The sequence below is a fragment of the Orcinus orca genome, chromosome 16, assembly GCF_937001465.1.
Source record: "Orcinus orca chromosome 16, mOrcOrc1.1, whole genome shotgun sequence".
Classification (NCBI taxonomy): domain Eukaryota; kingdom Metazoa; phylum Chordata; class Mammalia; order Artiodactyla; family Delphinidae; genus Orcinus; species Orcinus orca.
The window spans coordinates 56,755,808-56,772,281 of NC_064574.1; the positions used below are offsets into that span (position 1 = coordinate 56,755,808).

The 16,474-nt window shown below is 50.0% G+C and overlaps 1 protein-coding gene across 1 annotated transcript in view; it reads left to right on the plus strand.

The window, feature by feature from the left end:
• The first annotated feature begins 1,192 nt into the window (after nucleotides 1-1,192).
• Nucleotides 1,193-16,474, plus strand: part of ABAT (4-aminobutyrate aminotransferase) — a 90,375-nt gene continuing 75,093 nt past the window's right edge. The window contains exon 1 of the mRNA XM_004270199.3: nucleotides 1,193-1,330. The gene's annotated coding sequence lies outside the window, so the exon portion shown is untranslated. The remainder of the gene's footprint in view (nucleotides 1,331-16,474) is intronic.

Here is a 16,474-nt window from a genome sequence, read left to right on the forward strand (position 1 = left end):
CCCTGTTTGGCGGTTTTAAAATGTATTTGTTTGCTTTATATTTATCTTAATTCCTAGGACTATAGTCCTGCTCACCTAATCAGAGATAGGGCAGCCTGGATTCATGGAAGGCAGGAAGGAAGGACCTCAGGGTTTTGCAAGATTCCAGCAGACTAAGGAAATAGTTACCTGATCATGCTGAGTGGGAAAACGCAAGCTGTATTCTTCCTTGGCCTTTTAAGTTCTGGAATCCCCATTCATCCATTCATTATGAGCACTGGGTCATCTCATGTTGTTCTGATGGGTAGTTTCTTGTGTTTTGATTTTACCATTGAATGAACACATCCTCTTTCTAAATACCTTTAGAAAGCTACCGGGCTATCAGTCATTCACACTTTAGTATTAACTAGTTTTCATACAGCATTTTAATTTTTATAAAAGCACCTTTATCACATCTACCACCTCTCTTATGCCCATGAAGGAGGTACTATCACAGCTGTCTCCACTTACTATTGAGGCAATTGAGTATCAGGGGGGCGGAGTGACCTGCCCTAGATCGTGCAGAATAAACCATGGACTCCTAGTCCAGTGATCTTTGCATGACCCCAGGATGCACTAGCTATTCGTCTTCCGGAGTTGATGGGCTAGGAGGTGTTAAGTGAATGGCAGCTCTTAGGGCAGAGAATGAGAGGGCCCTGAGCACCTGCAAGGGTGGGGGGGAGCACGTGAGGCGGGGTGGGGTGGGGGGGTACGTGGAGGCGGGGGAGGGCCCAATGCTCTTTCCCCTCCCTTTCATACGGAACCTTGTCTGACTCCGAATCTAGGTTTCCAGAGCCCGGAATCCGGGCCGCAGGGTGCAGATAGGGCAGCTACACTAGCCCGCAGCCGCGAGGGTCCAGAAAATGGTCAGGGGGTAATTAAAGTCTAGGTGAAATCAAACTATAGAGCCACCCCGCTTTTAGAGACGGGCTCCCCACCCCCCCATCAGATAGGCTTGGTGGGGGCTCCTCGCGGCAGCCGCCACAGCCCGGACCCTCGCTCCCGGGCCTCGCAGTCCCTCCTCCAGGCCCCCAGTTCTTCCGCCCCCGGAGGCCGGACTGTGCCCCCGTCCCTCCTTCCCCGTCCCTCCCGGGGGCGGTGGCCCGTGGCGGACGCGCTGATTGGCGGCGGTGCGAGCGAGGGCCGGAACCGGCAGCGCTGATTGGCCAGAGCCTCTCGGCGGAGCCACGGAGCCCGGCGAGTCGCTGGGGGAAGCTGGGCAGAGACCGGGAGGAACCGGAGCTCAGGGCGCGGATCCCTGAAGTCGGTGCCTGGCAGGTCGGAGTCCGAACGTTGAAGCAGGGGCCTGGAGGTAAGGACCTGGCGCTGGGTCGCGTGAGACGAGCCCTTCCGCGGGAGCTGAGACGGAATCCTTCGGCCCTGCCCCAGGGAGCAAAAACGGGGCATCTTCTCACAGAGACGGAGCCCTCATCTTCCCGAGACGCGGGTCCCCCGCACCCCCCCCCCCGAAAAGAGAGGGTCTCTCATCTCCCAGAGAGCAAGATAGTTTCCTTTTCCCTTCAGAAATGGGCCTTTCCTTCCTGGCCCCCGGCTCTAGAGATAGGATTCCTCTTCCTACTTTACCCCTTGGAATGGAACGTGCCCCCTCAAAGTGGGTTCCAGCCTCCCCAGGTATCTAGGGCCCCTTGATCTCTTTGGAGACCCATGCCCCTTCCCCTTCCCTAAAAAACTAAGTTTGGATTCTTCTCCCCACCCATCCTTCTCAGCTCATAGATAACGGTGTGTTTCCTCCAGGAGGGGAAATAAGCCCCTCCCTAAGAGAAGGATATCCCTCTCCAGAGATTCTGCATGTCACCCTCAAACGCGGTACAGACCTCCCTGGGCCCCCCAACTCAGAAACTGGACTCTGCGATTTGCCTTCAGAGGTGGATGATTACCTACCTCCTCCCACCCCCCCATCCGTAAGAGAGAGACGATGGTTGGTTGCCTCAGACACCTCCACACTGAAGGCATTTGGGGGATTTCCCCTCTTTCTCCAGTCAAGATGTAACAGAAGGGGTTTTCATACTCAGAAACAGGGCCAGGGTCTGGTCACCAGTCTGGACCAGTCACCCACCTCAATCCACCCCTCTGTAACCCTTTTACACAAACCCCATCCCACTAACACCCCCCCCCCGCCCCCATCCACCAGTCCCATCCTTCCCACCTAATTCCATCTCACCTTTCCTCACCCACCCTGGCCAGAGGTAAGGCCAGAGGATGAGGTTTAGTAAGACTGAAACTCTTAAAGCTGGGATCCTGAGCCTAGAGATCATTCCAGGAGCCTCCAAACTGCCAACAGAGATGGGCTCTGAGGCAGCAGGACCAGCAGGGACCACCCCCCGCCAACACACACACACACACACACACACACACACACACAAAGGACTGTGTTCAGAATATCCTCCCCTGAGGCAGGCCAACCCCTCTTCTAGAGAAGAGGGTGTCAGTGCAGACAGAAGGGCCCCAAATTGCTCCCTGGGGCTGCCCCTCCCCCAGCTCCTGTGGGTATTGCCTGGTGGAATTCCCTAGGCCCTCGGCCGGGGGAGATGCTGCAGGAACCATCCGTTGGGCTGGCTTCAGTGAAGCTGGACTAAGGGGCAGGATGTTGGTGACCTGAGCGGGGCTGGGCACCGCTGTAATCTGGCAGGCCAGGATGGGGGCGGGAGGCAGGGGAGAGAAAGGCAAGGAGCTTTGCTTTGCTCTTTGGAGTTCACCCTAGAGGTGGAGGAGGAGAAGCGTGTGTCCTGGACGCCCAAAGAGGTCAGCCCTGGAGAGAGAAAAATGGCCCAGTCGGGAGTCCTTAGACCTCCCAGGGACTCCAGATCAAAGATCTTGCTCCTTCATTTGACAGTTGAGCAAAGAGAGGCACAAGGGGGGGAAGAGACTTGCTCAAGGTCACCTAGCCAGTGGGTAGCGAAGCTGGTCACAGCCTTTCCGGGACTCCTGGGCTGCCGGGGTCCTGGACACTACCTCTTGCCCTCATATTTAGAACCGGGACTTCTGGGCACTGTGGTCCACACTTACCAGAGGTGGTACAGAGGCTCTGCCAATGTCACGCAGCTAGGAGCAGACCGAGCTGGAACCCAGCGCCGTCCCCCAACAAGCCACCTTGTAGATCCATTCCCAGGGCTTTGCACTTCACCACTCAGCCCTTGGGATCTTTTTATTGAGCCCACTGCCCAATCTAGGCTTGCCAGAATACAAATGGACTCGGGATAGCAAATGAGATCAGTTGCAACGGTCTGGAGCCGACGCTGCTGCAGCAATATCTGCTGCAGGTGAGGCTTGCTCCAGGCACTTTGGGCAGAGCTCCCCCCAAGACCTGGAAGTCACGGCCCCTCCCTCCAGGGCCCCCCCCTCGATCCCTGCCTTTTCCCTCCGACCCTGAGTTCCCTGCCGCAATGTCGCGCCCCAGCTTAGAGCCTGCTCCTTTTCCTGAGGCCTTGGATGCCCACTAGCCCACTGGGTCAACAGCAACCAGGTCCCTACAAATGGGAGGGTCTTGAGGCAGAAACTCCCCCTGCCTCCAGCTAAGGGGTTGGCTATTGTGCTCCAATGTAGAGCAGGGATCCAAGTCCAAGGTGCCAAGGTGAAAGTTCAGAGTATGAGGGAGAACTGTAGCGCATGGGGGTTGAGAGATGGGTCTCTGAACCCCTCTTATCAGGGTCTAGAGCCCAAATCTGCTACTTAGTATGTTTCTTGGAGGAATTATTAAATTCTCTGTGACTCAGTTCCCTCAATGTCCTTATCAGGGTAAAATGAGTTAATCTTTGTAAAATGAGTTAATCTTTGTAAAGTGCATGGCACAGGGCAAGTGGGTGGAAGCAGTGATTATGATTACAAGTCATAAAACCTCTAAACCTGGGTAGGGAGGTTGTGCTTTTAGGTAAAACTTATGGCTCGCTGTGTAGATAATCTGTCAGGGGTAAAGGCAGCGAACAGTCAGCCCCTGTTTGGAGACAAGGGTGATGTCTTCCCAGAGAGACCGTACAGTATTTGGAATGCACCGCAGACCCTAAAGTCAGATGGAGCCGGGAGTCTACTCCCATTACTGCTGACGGGGGACCTTGGGCAGGTCATCCACCTCTCTGAGCCTCAGTTTCCTTATCTTTGAATTGGGTTTGTTGGGGGGTAGGCATCAGATTAGAGAGAGGTCTAGAGCAGGGTTTCTTATCCTCAGCAGTGTTGCCGTTTGGGGCCGGATCATTCTTTGTTGCGGGGGGCAGGGGGCTGTCTTGTGCACTGTAGGATGTCTAGCAGCATCCCTACCCTCTACCCAGTAAAGCCACTTGCAACCATTTCCGTTTATGACAACTAAAATCATCTCCAAGCATTGTCAGATGTCCTCCCCCCTTGAGAACTGCTGATCTAATACAGGTGCCCCACTCATAGTGGATGATTGACATAAGAGAGCATCCTTCTCGTTCAGGTTCCTCGTTCTGGTTTGTGCATCATGGAAGCGGTGTGTTCAACTGCTGAGGCTGCCAATATTGAGGGCAGTATTAACCCCTCACGTTTCAGCAGGAAAGTCTGGAGCACCTCCATGTATATTACTGTAGGTTTCCCATTTTACAGGTGAGCAAACGGAGGCCCACAGAAGTGAAAGGACTCTTCTAAAGGCATTACCCCCTTCCCTGCTAGAAGTCGAAGGAACATCCATGCAAGAAACACTTTTAGAAATCACGTAGTTCTGGGCCTTCTCAGATCCTTCGGCAGTCTCTTTCAGAATTTAAACTGCGTGCCCTTGGGCCCGGCCATCCCACTTCTAAGAATCTCCTGTAGAAATGCTCACACAAGCACACAGTAGAATGCAGGAATGTTCGCCTAAGGGCTTGGCAATCCAAGATGGGAAGGGGTTCCAATACATGGGAATATAAGCCGTCTTTTTAGAAGAATGGGGGAGAGCTACATTCCTGACCTGGAAAGACCTCCAAGACATGATTTAGTGAAAACACTAAAGTTACAGCATCAGTATATACAGTATTTTAGTAAGTATATGTAAATACATATAGGGAAGCAAGGAGCATGAAATGGGCCTGTGTGTCTGTGTGTATACCTATACATATATATATGTAAATGAATCTATCCAGGGGGAAGGAGAAGAAAAGGAATCCTCTAGCCAGCTTCCTGTGCATTACAGATGAGCCAAGCACAGTCCCCAGAGGCTGAGGCTTGCTCAGGGTCCCTCAGCCAGGAAGGATGGCAGGGGGACTGTAGCCCGAGTTCTACAGCCCAGGCTGGGGCTCTTTCAGCTGCCTGGCCCCCAGGTCAGTGTGGCGGGCGGGGTCTGAGGACTGGACATTCCTGTACACCCTGGTCCCTCTCTCCTGGGAAGTGGTCAGGCCAGAAGCTGCCAGTGGCTGAAACTCAGGCCTCTGAGCTTCCTAAGAGTTCTGGGGCCAGGAGACAGGAATCTGAGGCCTCACGTCCACAGGCCGAGCCTCTGCCCTGGCCACAGTGGATTCCTTCTACCAGCATCCCAATGGGTCTTGAGGTCACACTGACGGGAGGGAGGGAGGGAGGGAGGAAGGAAGGAAGGAAGGAAGGAAGGAAGGAAGGAGGAAGGAAGGAAGGAAGGAAGGAAGGAAGGAAGGAAGGAAGAGGGAGGGAGGGAGGCAATGGTAGAACCTACCTCTGGGTTACTCTGAGGATTAGCTGAAACCCTGTTCAAACACCTGGTACCTGGTCCCCCTTAAGTAATGTGAGCGCTGGCTCTCTCCATCTCTGTCTGCTTGCCAGCCCCCCTTGCCAGGATGCAGGGGAAAAAAGCCTCGTGGGAGGCTGAGGGCTTCAAGAACGCCCAGGCTGAATCACCAACCCCCCTCCCTCCACTGCATCCCTGCAGAAAGTCCAGGAGGGGTTTCTAAAGGTGTCTGCACTCCTCCCTCTCCCTTGTGTCTGACTAGCCCAGGCGTCTCAGGCATTAAATTGTCTTACCCATCCCCGGAATGTCATAGCGTGATATGGCCTCTAGTCACACATTCTTTCCATAGTGGGCTCGACTCCCCAAGGGCAAATTGCCCTCCTTCTTCAAAAGCTCTCTCCCTGACCCTCCCTGGCCCCAGCCTGGAGATCGATTTTTCCTCGGAACTCCCAGCACTTACATCTGAGGCCTCCTTGGGTCCATGACTGTTTGCTGTCTTTTCTCCCCTTCTGTATCCCTGGGGAGTAGACATCATACAGTCAGGTCTCATTCCCTCCTGTCCCAAGTACAGAGCACCTTTCCTGGCACACAGTAGAGACTGGACGAGCATTTATTGTGCAATACATATAGCATAAAATTTGCCATTTTAATCATTTTAAAGTGTACACTTCAGTGACATTAAGTACATTCACAGTGTTGTGCATCTCTCACCACTCCTAGTTCCAGAACTCCTTTATCACCTCGAAAGGAACCCTTGTCACTCTCCCTTCCCCCAGCCCCTGGCAACCACTAATCTCTTTTTTGATTCAATAGATTTGTCTATTCTGAATATTTCATATAAATGGCATCATCCAATATGTGGCCTGTTGGGTCTGGCTTCTCCACGTTGTAGCATGTATCAGTACTTCGTTCCTTTTTATGGCTAAATAGTATTCTATTGCATGGATATACCACAGTTTGTTTATCCATCTGTCAGTTGATGGACATTTGGGTTTCCAACTTTGGACAGTTGTAAATGCTGCAGCTCTGGGCATGTATGTACAGCTTTTGGTTCCCAGATCTGTTTTCAATTCTTTGGGAAGTGGAACTGCTGGGTCATATAGTAATTTTTTGCTTAACCTTTTGAGGAAATGCCAGACTACACCATTTTACATTCCCACCAGCAATGTGTGAGGGTTCCAATTTTTCCACATTTTTATCAACACGTTATTTTCTGATTACTGTTATTACGCTGTATTATTGTCATCCTAGTGGATGTGAAGGGGTGTCTCATTGTGGTTTTGATTTGCGTTTCTCTGACGATTAGTGACGCTGAGCATCTTTTCATGTGCTGGTTGGCCATGTGTATGTCTTCTTTGGAGAAAGGTTCATTCAAGTCCTTTGCCCATTTTTGAATTGGGTCGTTCGTCTTTTTGTTGCTGTTGTAAGACTTCTTTATATACCTAAGTATATCTTTGTGTTGCCATTTCTCTTGCATTTAAACATTTGCTCAGCTCCTGGGGGTCAGGCACTGTCTTGTGACCTCGGGATGTCAAGGTGACTACAATATAGTTGCTGCCCACAAGGGGCTCCCAGTTTATTTATTTATTTTTATTAATTTTTATTGGAGTATAGTTACTTTGTGTTAGTTTCTACTGTACAGCAAAGTGAATCAGCTATACGTATACATATATCCCCTCTTTTTGGGATTTCCTTCCTGTTTAGGTCACAAGGGGCTCCCAGTTTAGAGCAAAGTTTCTTGACAGCACTAGTGCCATTGCTGGGGTGCGTTTGGGGGTGCTGTCCCTGCACTATAGGATGTTCAGCAGTATTTCTGGGTTTTACTCCACTCGGTGACAGTAGCATACTTCCCCCCAAGCTGTCACAACCAAAAATGTCTCCAGACATTGCCAAATGTCCCCTGGGGGGCCACTTGTCCCCTGGCTGAGAATCATTGGTTTAGAGGCTTAGACAGTTGTGTGTATCTACAACTTCAGTCATATCTCTTGTGCCTAACAGTGTACATAGTGGGCATTCAGGACTTATTTGTTGGATGTTGGATGGGAGGATGGATGGATGGATGGATGAAATAATGAATGCAATTTACAGGGTTTGGACATGTGCCTGAAACTCTAATATGTGAAACAAAACACTCTTCTTCCGACTGGAATATTCTACCCCTTTCTGCCTAGCGCAATGGTTCTCACACTTGAGCATCAGAATCCCCTGGAGGGTGTGTTAAAACAAAGATTGATGGGCCCCACCACCAGAATTGCGGTCCCACCACCAGAATTACGTTGAATCACCGCCCCCCAGAATGCTCCCAACCCAGTTTCCATGTCCCTTGGGAACCCTGCACCAGACTTCTCCCACCTCTGCCAGCCTGTCCATCCTCAGAGGTCTCACAGCCTTAACTTCCAGCATCTCCCACTTGGGTGCTAACATTTACTGCTTTGGATTGTCAGCAACATGCTGGACATCTGTTGCTCAGCCACTGCATTGAGAATTCCTTCAAAGCCGGAACCCACCATGTCCTAGCACCCCTAGAACCCTACTACCCAAGTGTGGTCCAGTGCCCAGCAGCATGACATCACTGGGGAACTGGTTAGAAATTCAGGCTCTTGGGACCCCCTCAGGCCTACAAAATGCAGTCTGCATTTTAACACCATCCTGGTGGGATGGGGGGTTCATGTGCACATTCGAGTAGTTTGGGAAGCCTGTCCTAGGCCGTCTCTATAACCCTCACAACTCAGAGCTAATCCCTTGCAACTTCGCTGATGTGTTATATTGACAGCATCTGTTACACTGTACATGGTGTCTGGGCTGGAACATCATTAGCGCGTTACTGGCCATTCATCTCTTTGCCTGATGTATTTTATCTCTTGGAATGGCTAAACTGACCTTGCTTTACCCCCTGGAAAACCGGAGGGGCAGCGTCTCGCTCAAGATCAAATGAAGACCGTGAGGCAGAACAGAGAGACGGCCATCCATTCCTTAGGGGGGAGGAGTTGAAGCACCATGGTGGTGACCCATGAAAATATGGGGTGGGAGGGTAGCATTCTGAGGCTACTAGGTTTGCTTTTCAAACGTGGAGAGCTGCGAGATGATTCAAAAGTAGGCCAAAAACAGGGGCTGAAGTGGTATCTCGCCATTTATTCAACAAGTATTTATTGAGTACTTCGTAGATGCCAGACATTGGCATCACGTGTGTGGTAATAACAAGGAATACAAGGTCTCCCTCTTAGTGGCTTCTGTCTAGGTGGGCAGTCTAGCCATCTGCATTCATTCATTCCTGTGAGTGTGCCCATTTATTGCACAACTTCCGTGTGTCCTGACAGAACTAGTGGTGTGTGTGTATGTGTGTGTGTGCGTGCGTGTGTGTGTGTGTGCGTGTGTGTGCATGGTGAGGGAGAGATGAACACCCAGCTACTACACCAGAGGATCTTCTAGGCTAGCTGTCAGGGGACAGGCCTATAAACAACCATTCAGAGAGATGAGTGCCAGGTGTGTGGGGGGGAGCGGATAGTGGTCAGAGCTCAGAGAAGGAAGAGGTTCCCTGTCCCTGGGGATGCTGGGAAGGAAATTTCAGGGGGAAAAGTTAGAAAAGCCAGGAAAGATATTCTCAACAGATAGAACATGAACGGGGGCTCAGAGACTTCATGGAAAACTGTTAAAAGAAAATCTTCAGGAAAAAGGTGCGGGGGGGGGGATAAAATCATGGTTCCAAATACAGATGCAAAAACAAACACTTGTCAGTGATTTTGGTAAGCTCATTCAATGAGCGAACCAAGCAGGTGTTGGAACTGGTTCAAAGGAAAAGTCAAATAAAGCACAATTGTCTACAGAGTCAAGGAATGCTTAAATGCATTACAAATGGAGACAAAATAAAATGGTTGGACAAGACGGAATTGGCTTCTCTTTCAGATTCCTACAACTTACAAAGAGTTGAAAAAAATAGCTCGAAGATAATGAACAGGGCTAGAATCAGATATCTTAAAAGTTTGTGTTGTATGTAAACAATGCATAGTTTTCCATTGAGATGCAATTTTTTTTTTCTATAAAACCAATGTTCAGAGGATGGGGGAGGCATATGGCGGAGCCCACCCAGGGTGGATGGGCAAGGAGAGGGAAGCTGCAGTGGGGCCAGATCATGGACAGCCTGGTGACCCTAGGTAATGAGTTCAGACTTGACCTAGAGACCCCTGGGGAACCTGGAAGGGTTTTAAACAAGGAGGTGACCTGATTTGGTTAGCACTTGAGCAATATCCTTCTGGAAGATTCGTGGAGAGTGGACTGGTTGTAGAAGGAGCAGACAGAGAAGCCTGTTGAAAGATGAGATGGTGGGGGCTTCACGCAGAGTAGGGCTCGGCAAATATTTTCTTTGAAGGGCAGGTAGTAAATATCTGAGGCATTGTGGGCCACACAGTTACGATCGCAGCTGCTCAAACTGTACCGTGAAATGTAAATGAATGGACGAATCTGTGTGCTAATAAAACTTTATCTACAAAAACAGGCTGGGGGGCCAGATGCCCCCCCACCACAGTTTGTCAACCCCTCATCTAGAGCAGCGTCGGAGAGGCTAGAGCTGTCCATGGTTTTGACAGGCCTCCTGCATCCCTTCCTCGAGATGTTTAGAGTCCGTTGGCAGCTGTTGGTGGGAGTCCAGGGACACTGCTCCCCTCCCTTTGAGTGTGGGTTCCCTGAGGGAATCAGACAATCCCTGGGGCGGATCACTGGCCTTCTAGCAAAAGCTTTCAGGACCTCGAAGCTCCTTCAGGGCAAGATTGGCCAAACAGCCTCTTAAAGCAGCCAAAAGAGCAAGCCGTCACCTCAGCAGGGCTTTCCTGCGTAAGATCAGAGTCTGCCTCCCCTCTTTGCCCAGAGCTGTAAATAGCTCTCTGCTGGCTTTGCAAGTGCCATTCTGGGGACAGGCTGGAAATGAGCACACCAAGGAGCATTTGTGCAAATTACTGCCTGCATGCGAATTTGCATGCTTGGCATCCTGCCTCGGCCCTAAGTGCACAGTCCTCCCAGGGGCTGAAAGCAAGACTCAAAGAAGAGCCACACACAGAAGAGCATGGACGTTCTGACCTGGGGACAGCGTCCAGGAGCGATCCAGGGTTGGGCTGCCAGGGTAATGATAAGCTAGAGGGACAAGAGGAAACATTCAGAGGACCCTGGACGGAGTTTCAACTCAGGCTCTGCCCATCCGAATGCAATGACCTATAAACAGTGGCAACTCATATTTGCTGAGAATTTGGTGGGTGCTAGGGCTATTCTGAGGGTTTTATGTGTATTTTGTTCATCCCATTGCTCACAACAACCTAAGGAGGAAAGACTGATCAGGTTACAGAGGTAGGAAATGGAGGCTCAGAATGGATGACTGACTCCCGGGCTCTCATAGTAAAAGCAGCAAGTCTAGAGAGAAACCCAGGCTTACAGACCCCGACCCCTGCTGTCTAACACTAAGCCACACGGATGCCTCTGGGTATGCCCACTGCTCTTGCTGGCCTCAGTTTACTCATCCATCAATAGGAATAATAATGTCTTATCCCTTGATGATCACAGCAGAGTTTGGGAGGACCAGCTGCCACAGCAAATGAGAAAGCATGGTTCGAAAGTCAAAAATGCTGAATAAAGCTGGTGGTGGGTGGAGAAAGCCCAAAGCCCTTCCAGCAGCAGCCGCCCACCAGCAACTCGGATCATTTGCGTAATTGATAGATTCGACCCTGTGCAACCCCTCAATGTCCTGCTGTGGGCTTGGGGTGGGGTCTGTTTCTTAGACCCTCCTATGGGGTCAAGGAAGAAGTCCTGTATTTGGAAAGCAGCTGTGTTGCTGGCCCCCTGAGCGCCCTGGAGGTTGTGACTTCTGGGTCTCAGTTTGTTCGTCTGTAAAATGGCAACAATACTGCCCTTTGAAACAGCGTATGGGTGGTTATTAGATTGGATGATAAGGGTGAGTGGTTGAATGCTTTCTACCTGCCAGGCACTGGGCTCTATTTGGATTATCTCATTTAATGCTCTCAATACTTCAGATGGGGTTGACCTTTCTGTGGACATGGAAACAGAATCAGAGAGTTTTAAGTTTCTTGGCCAAGTTCACAGAGGTAGGAAGGGCCAGAAACTGGACATGTGAGACATAATTCGGTCCATAGCAAGACCACTATAAGTTGTGTTGCCATGAACATTCTAGAACAAAGTGTTTTAGACTCCACCAGCAGTGTGTATGAGGGTTCCACTTCCTTCATACCCTTTCCAGCTCCAGCACCTCGACTTGCTATTATATTTTAGCCATTCCAGGGGGTGTGTAGTTGTGGGGGTTTTTTTTGTTTGTTTGTTTTATTTTTGGCTTCATTGGGTCTTCGTTGCTGTGCACGGGCTTTCTCTAGTTGCGGCGAGTGGGGACTACTCTTCGTTGCAGTGCGCAGGCTTCTCATTGCGGTGGCTTCTCTTGTTGCATGCAGAGCACGGGCTCTACGCACGCGGGCTCAGTAGTTGTGGCTCGCGGGCTCTAGAGCACAGGCTCAGTAGTTGTGGAGCATTGGCTTAGTTGCTTCACGACATGTGGGATCTTCCTGGACCAGGGCTCGAACCCGTGTCCCCTGCTAACCACTGTGCCACCAGGGAAGCCCCTTTAGTTGTTTTAAAAATTTCTCTACTAACTGAATTCTATCACCTTTTCTATATGTCTGTTGACCATTTGAAGCTTCTGTTTCATGAAGTGCCTGTTAAGATCTCTTGTCCATTTTTCTTTCTTTTTTTTTTTTTTTTTTTTTTGTTTGCGGTACGCAGGCCTCTCACTGTTGTGGCCTCTCCCATTGCGGAGCACAGGCTCCGGACGTGCAGGCTCAGCAGCCATGGCTCACGGGCCCAGCCGCTCCGCGGCATGTGGGATCTTCTGGGACCGGGGCATGAACCCGTGTCCCCTGCATCGGCAGGCGGACTCCCAACCACTGCGCCACCAGGGAAGCCCGCTTGTCTATTTTCTTTTTCTTATAGCTTTGGACTTGTCTATTTTCTTTTTCTTATAGCTTTGTAGGAGTTGTTTAATCATGCTGGACAGTGATCCCTTTGCCAGTTATATGTTATGTATATTCTACTCTGTGGCGTGACTTTAGTTTTCAATGGTGACTTTCGGTTATTGGAATTTTTAATTTTTACATATTTCATATTCATCTTTTTTCATGGTTGAGGCTTTTTGTGTTCTATTTAAGAAATTTAAAGTCATTCATATTGCCCCCTCAATTTTCTAGTAGCTTTCACATTTTGCGTTTCATATTTATCTCTATAGTCTGCCTGGGGTTGACTTTTAGGTATCGAATGAGGCAGGATCATGATAAATTTTTCTTTCCATATGGATAATCCCATTGACCCAATATCACTGACTCTTCATAGGAAATCAAGCATTCATATAAGTGTAAGTCTGTTTTTCTGTTCTCTATTTCATTTGTGAAGTGTGTTTCTTTGTCCCACGCCACATTGTCTTAACCACTGTAGCCTTAGAATATGATGGAACATTCCAGATTGCCTCTAAAGAGGCTGAACCAATCAACACTTTTACTAACAATTCAATAACGGTATAATTTATGGATGTATGATCCTAAGCATAGACACAGCTTAAAGAAGTTTACAGTTTTATAAGTGACCAGACATGACCCAAATAATTATACAACAGAGGTGTCCTGTAAATGGGGTGCCACAAAGAGGGAGGTATGTGGGGCTGAGTGTGCATGGGGTGGGCAGGGGCTTGGGGGAGGTTTGATCTGGTGGGAGAGAGATCAGGGGAGGCTTCCCAGAGGAGGTGTGTCATGAATCAAAATTGAGTGTTAGTAGGAATTAAGAAATCAGAAACAAGGGAAAAGCATTGGAGGCAGTGGGAACAGCAACTGCAAAGTTGCTCTGGCACAGAAACCTACACAGGATGGACACTAGATCCAAGTGGCAGAACCTAGAGAGAAGGGGAAGTTGCAGTACGTGAAGGTGGGAAAGGTCAGAGGATCCAGACCTCAAGGCTTTTGAACCACATTCAAGAGCTGGTTTTTATACCAAGAACAACTACCCTAAGAAAAGAACAGGAATCTTCCAGATTAAGGGCAGTTCCAAGCACCTTCTCAGTGCAGCTAGAGTTGCTTCTTTGCAGGAGAATCTGTGTGACAACCTCTGTAGTAACACATGGGTCCTATAGCCTCATCCCAAAGTTCCTGGCACTGAGCGTCTGGGTTTTCCTGGAAGTGACAGTTTTTCCTTGCAGGCAGCCCGAGTTCTGCCGGCAGCAGCATCTGCCCAGCTCCATATCAGGTCTGGAACCCTTCTCTCCCCAGCCTGGAGAGTGTATCCTGCCTGCTGGGCATTTGTGGGTTGCCAGGCCCTGCGCCATGGACTTGAGCCATTCCTCTTCATTCATCATCATCTCTACTCATCACCCCACAGATGAGAAAACAGCAGCTCAGAGAGCTCAAGTCACTTGCCTAAGACCACACAGCTTCCAAGGGGCAAACATGACAGTTTTCAGCTCTCTATGAATTTTATTTTCTAAACTTGAATGGTACTTTTTTTTCCTTTTCAAAATAGTGGGTGAGATTCTTCAGGAATTTCACCTGCAGAGTTCCAACACTGAGTCTGGATTTTAAAATATCCCCAGATCTGTGCCCTGAACTGAACCGATGAATACCCAGGCCTAAGACCCCTCATTCTGCCCTTGGCACTGCTTTTTCAATTTGGTAGCCAGCATGGGGTTTTGGTTCTTTCTGCACTGAGTAGAATAATTGAGAAGGTTTTAATATGTCAAGATATATGTCTGCTGGGGTTTTACAGAACTGGGGGTGGGGGAGAGAGCTATATCTACACCAGCACTTAAAATCTCATCAGATGGGTCCGTCCCTGTTTCAGGATGGGAAATCCAGACAGGGCCGACAAGATTGATGATGTTTTCATGAATCTGGGCATCTGTTGTGTTCCTTGTGGGTTTTCAAGGCAGGAATTTGCTGGCAAGAGAATGAAGAAGCCAGGAGCTTCAGAGAGGTCTCAGAGCCTGGAGAGATGGTATAGTTTTGGAACAAGGATTGGCTTTCCCCTCCACAGTGGGGTATGCTGGGGGGTGGGGGTGGGAACGGACTACGGATTTCCCTTATTCCCTCCCTTTGCAAGCTGCGCTCCCCGTATTGGCTGACACTTCTGTTTACTGAGCACCTTCTGTGCACGGCAGTGCGCTGAGTGCTGCAATTACCCTCTCTTGGGACCCCATAACAACCCTGGGACGGGATTTCAGACCCATTTTACAGATGAGGAGCTATTAACAAAACTTGCACCAACTCCCAGAAACTGACTGCGGGAGTTGGGATTTGAACTGAGTCGCCTGACCTGCTGCATTTGTCTGTCAGTGGTCAGGAATCCCCTTGGGGCAGACATAGTTTTGATTGGCATTTCTCTGTTAATTAGCGATGTTGAGCATCTTTTCATGTGCCTGTTTAAGAGTAGGGGATTTCCAGTGGGGCAGTTGTGGCCCCACAGGGGACCTTTGGCAAGGTCTGAAAACATTTTGGGTTGTCACAGCTGGTGGAGGGGATAGTACTGGCATTTAGTAGAGAGAGGCCAGGGACGCTGTTAACATCCTGCAGTGCACAGGACAGCCCCCAACCCACATACAGCAAAAAATTGGCTGGCCCAAAAAGTCTATAGTGCTGAGGCTGGGAGACCCTGCTTGAGAGCACGCCTTTTCCACCCCCTTTCGAAAGTTTTCTTGGGAAGTTTCTGTAAGGGGACGCCTCTCTCTCTGACACATTGTGCCTTGGGACTGGTTCTTACCGGGTTTCTGGGTGTTTCTTCTGCTAGGATGGCATGGCCTAGGCTCTGCATTGGAGTCAGTAAAATGCTTTAGATAACATCCAAGAAGGAGGCGGCAGCTGACCTCGTGATGTTCAGCTCAAGATGGGTTTTTTTTTGGCTGTACGGTGCGGCTTGTGGGATCTTAGTTCCCCGACCAGGGATTGAACCCGGGCCTCCTCCTGCCGTGGAAGCGCCAAGCCCTAACCACTGGACCGCCAGGGAATTCCCACAATTTTAAAACCCACCATTCTGGATCCAGGGCATTTCCAGTACTGCCAGTTCACCCCTGTGTTGATAGGGGGTTAAGAGAAAAATCCCCCCATGGGGGCCTGAAACTCAGGATACTTGCCATATTATATTCTTTTCCTTCTCGTGGGAACGCAGCACATGAATGCATTCATGCTGAAGCTACTAAACACGTGTGCCCGGGGTCACCGCACGTGTCCGGGTGAGATCCTGCGTGTTTATCCTGGGGGATGAGCAGCTGTTCAAACTCCCGCCTTTTGTGTGGGGTTTTGCTACGTTGCCCAACTGAACAGTGGAACACTTGGGCAAGTTACTTAGCCTCTGTGCCTCTTCTGTAAAATGGGGTTAATAATCACATCTGATGAGGCATCAGACAGATTGCTTGTCTTCTCTGAGCCTTGTTTTTTTGCTCTGTTAAATGGGAGGGTTGGACAAGATCTCTGAGGTCTTTATCCAGCTCTGAAAGTTTTAAATTTGAGATGCCCAGTTGCCACTGCCACTTTGCTAAAAGAAGAGCTTCCGGTGGAATAGTGGACTTGGCTGTGACAGGTGCACCCCGAAGGCTGAGCCATCCCTGGAGTAACTTTAGAAAGCTGGTCTCGGCCCATGTCCGGTCAGGCACTCACGGGCAGAGAAGGAAAAGGAAACTCGGGGAGGCCACCTCATCCTGACAGAGTTCCAACTGGGGGCTCTCGGGGGTGAGTCCCCCAGAGCTCCATGCCCCCTTCCCCACACACACGCTGTGCATCCCCAACCTCC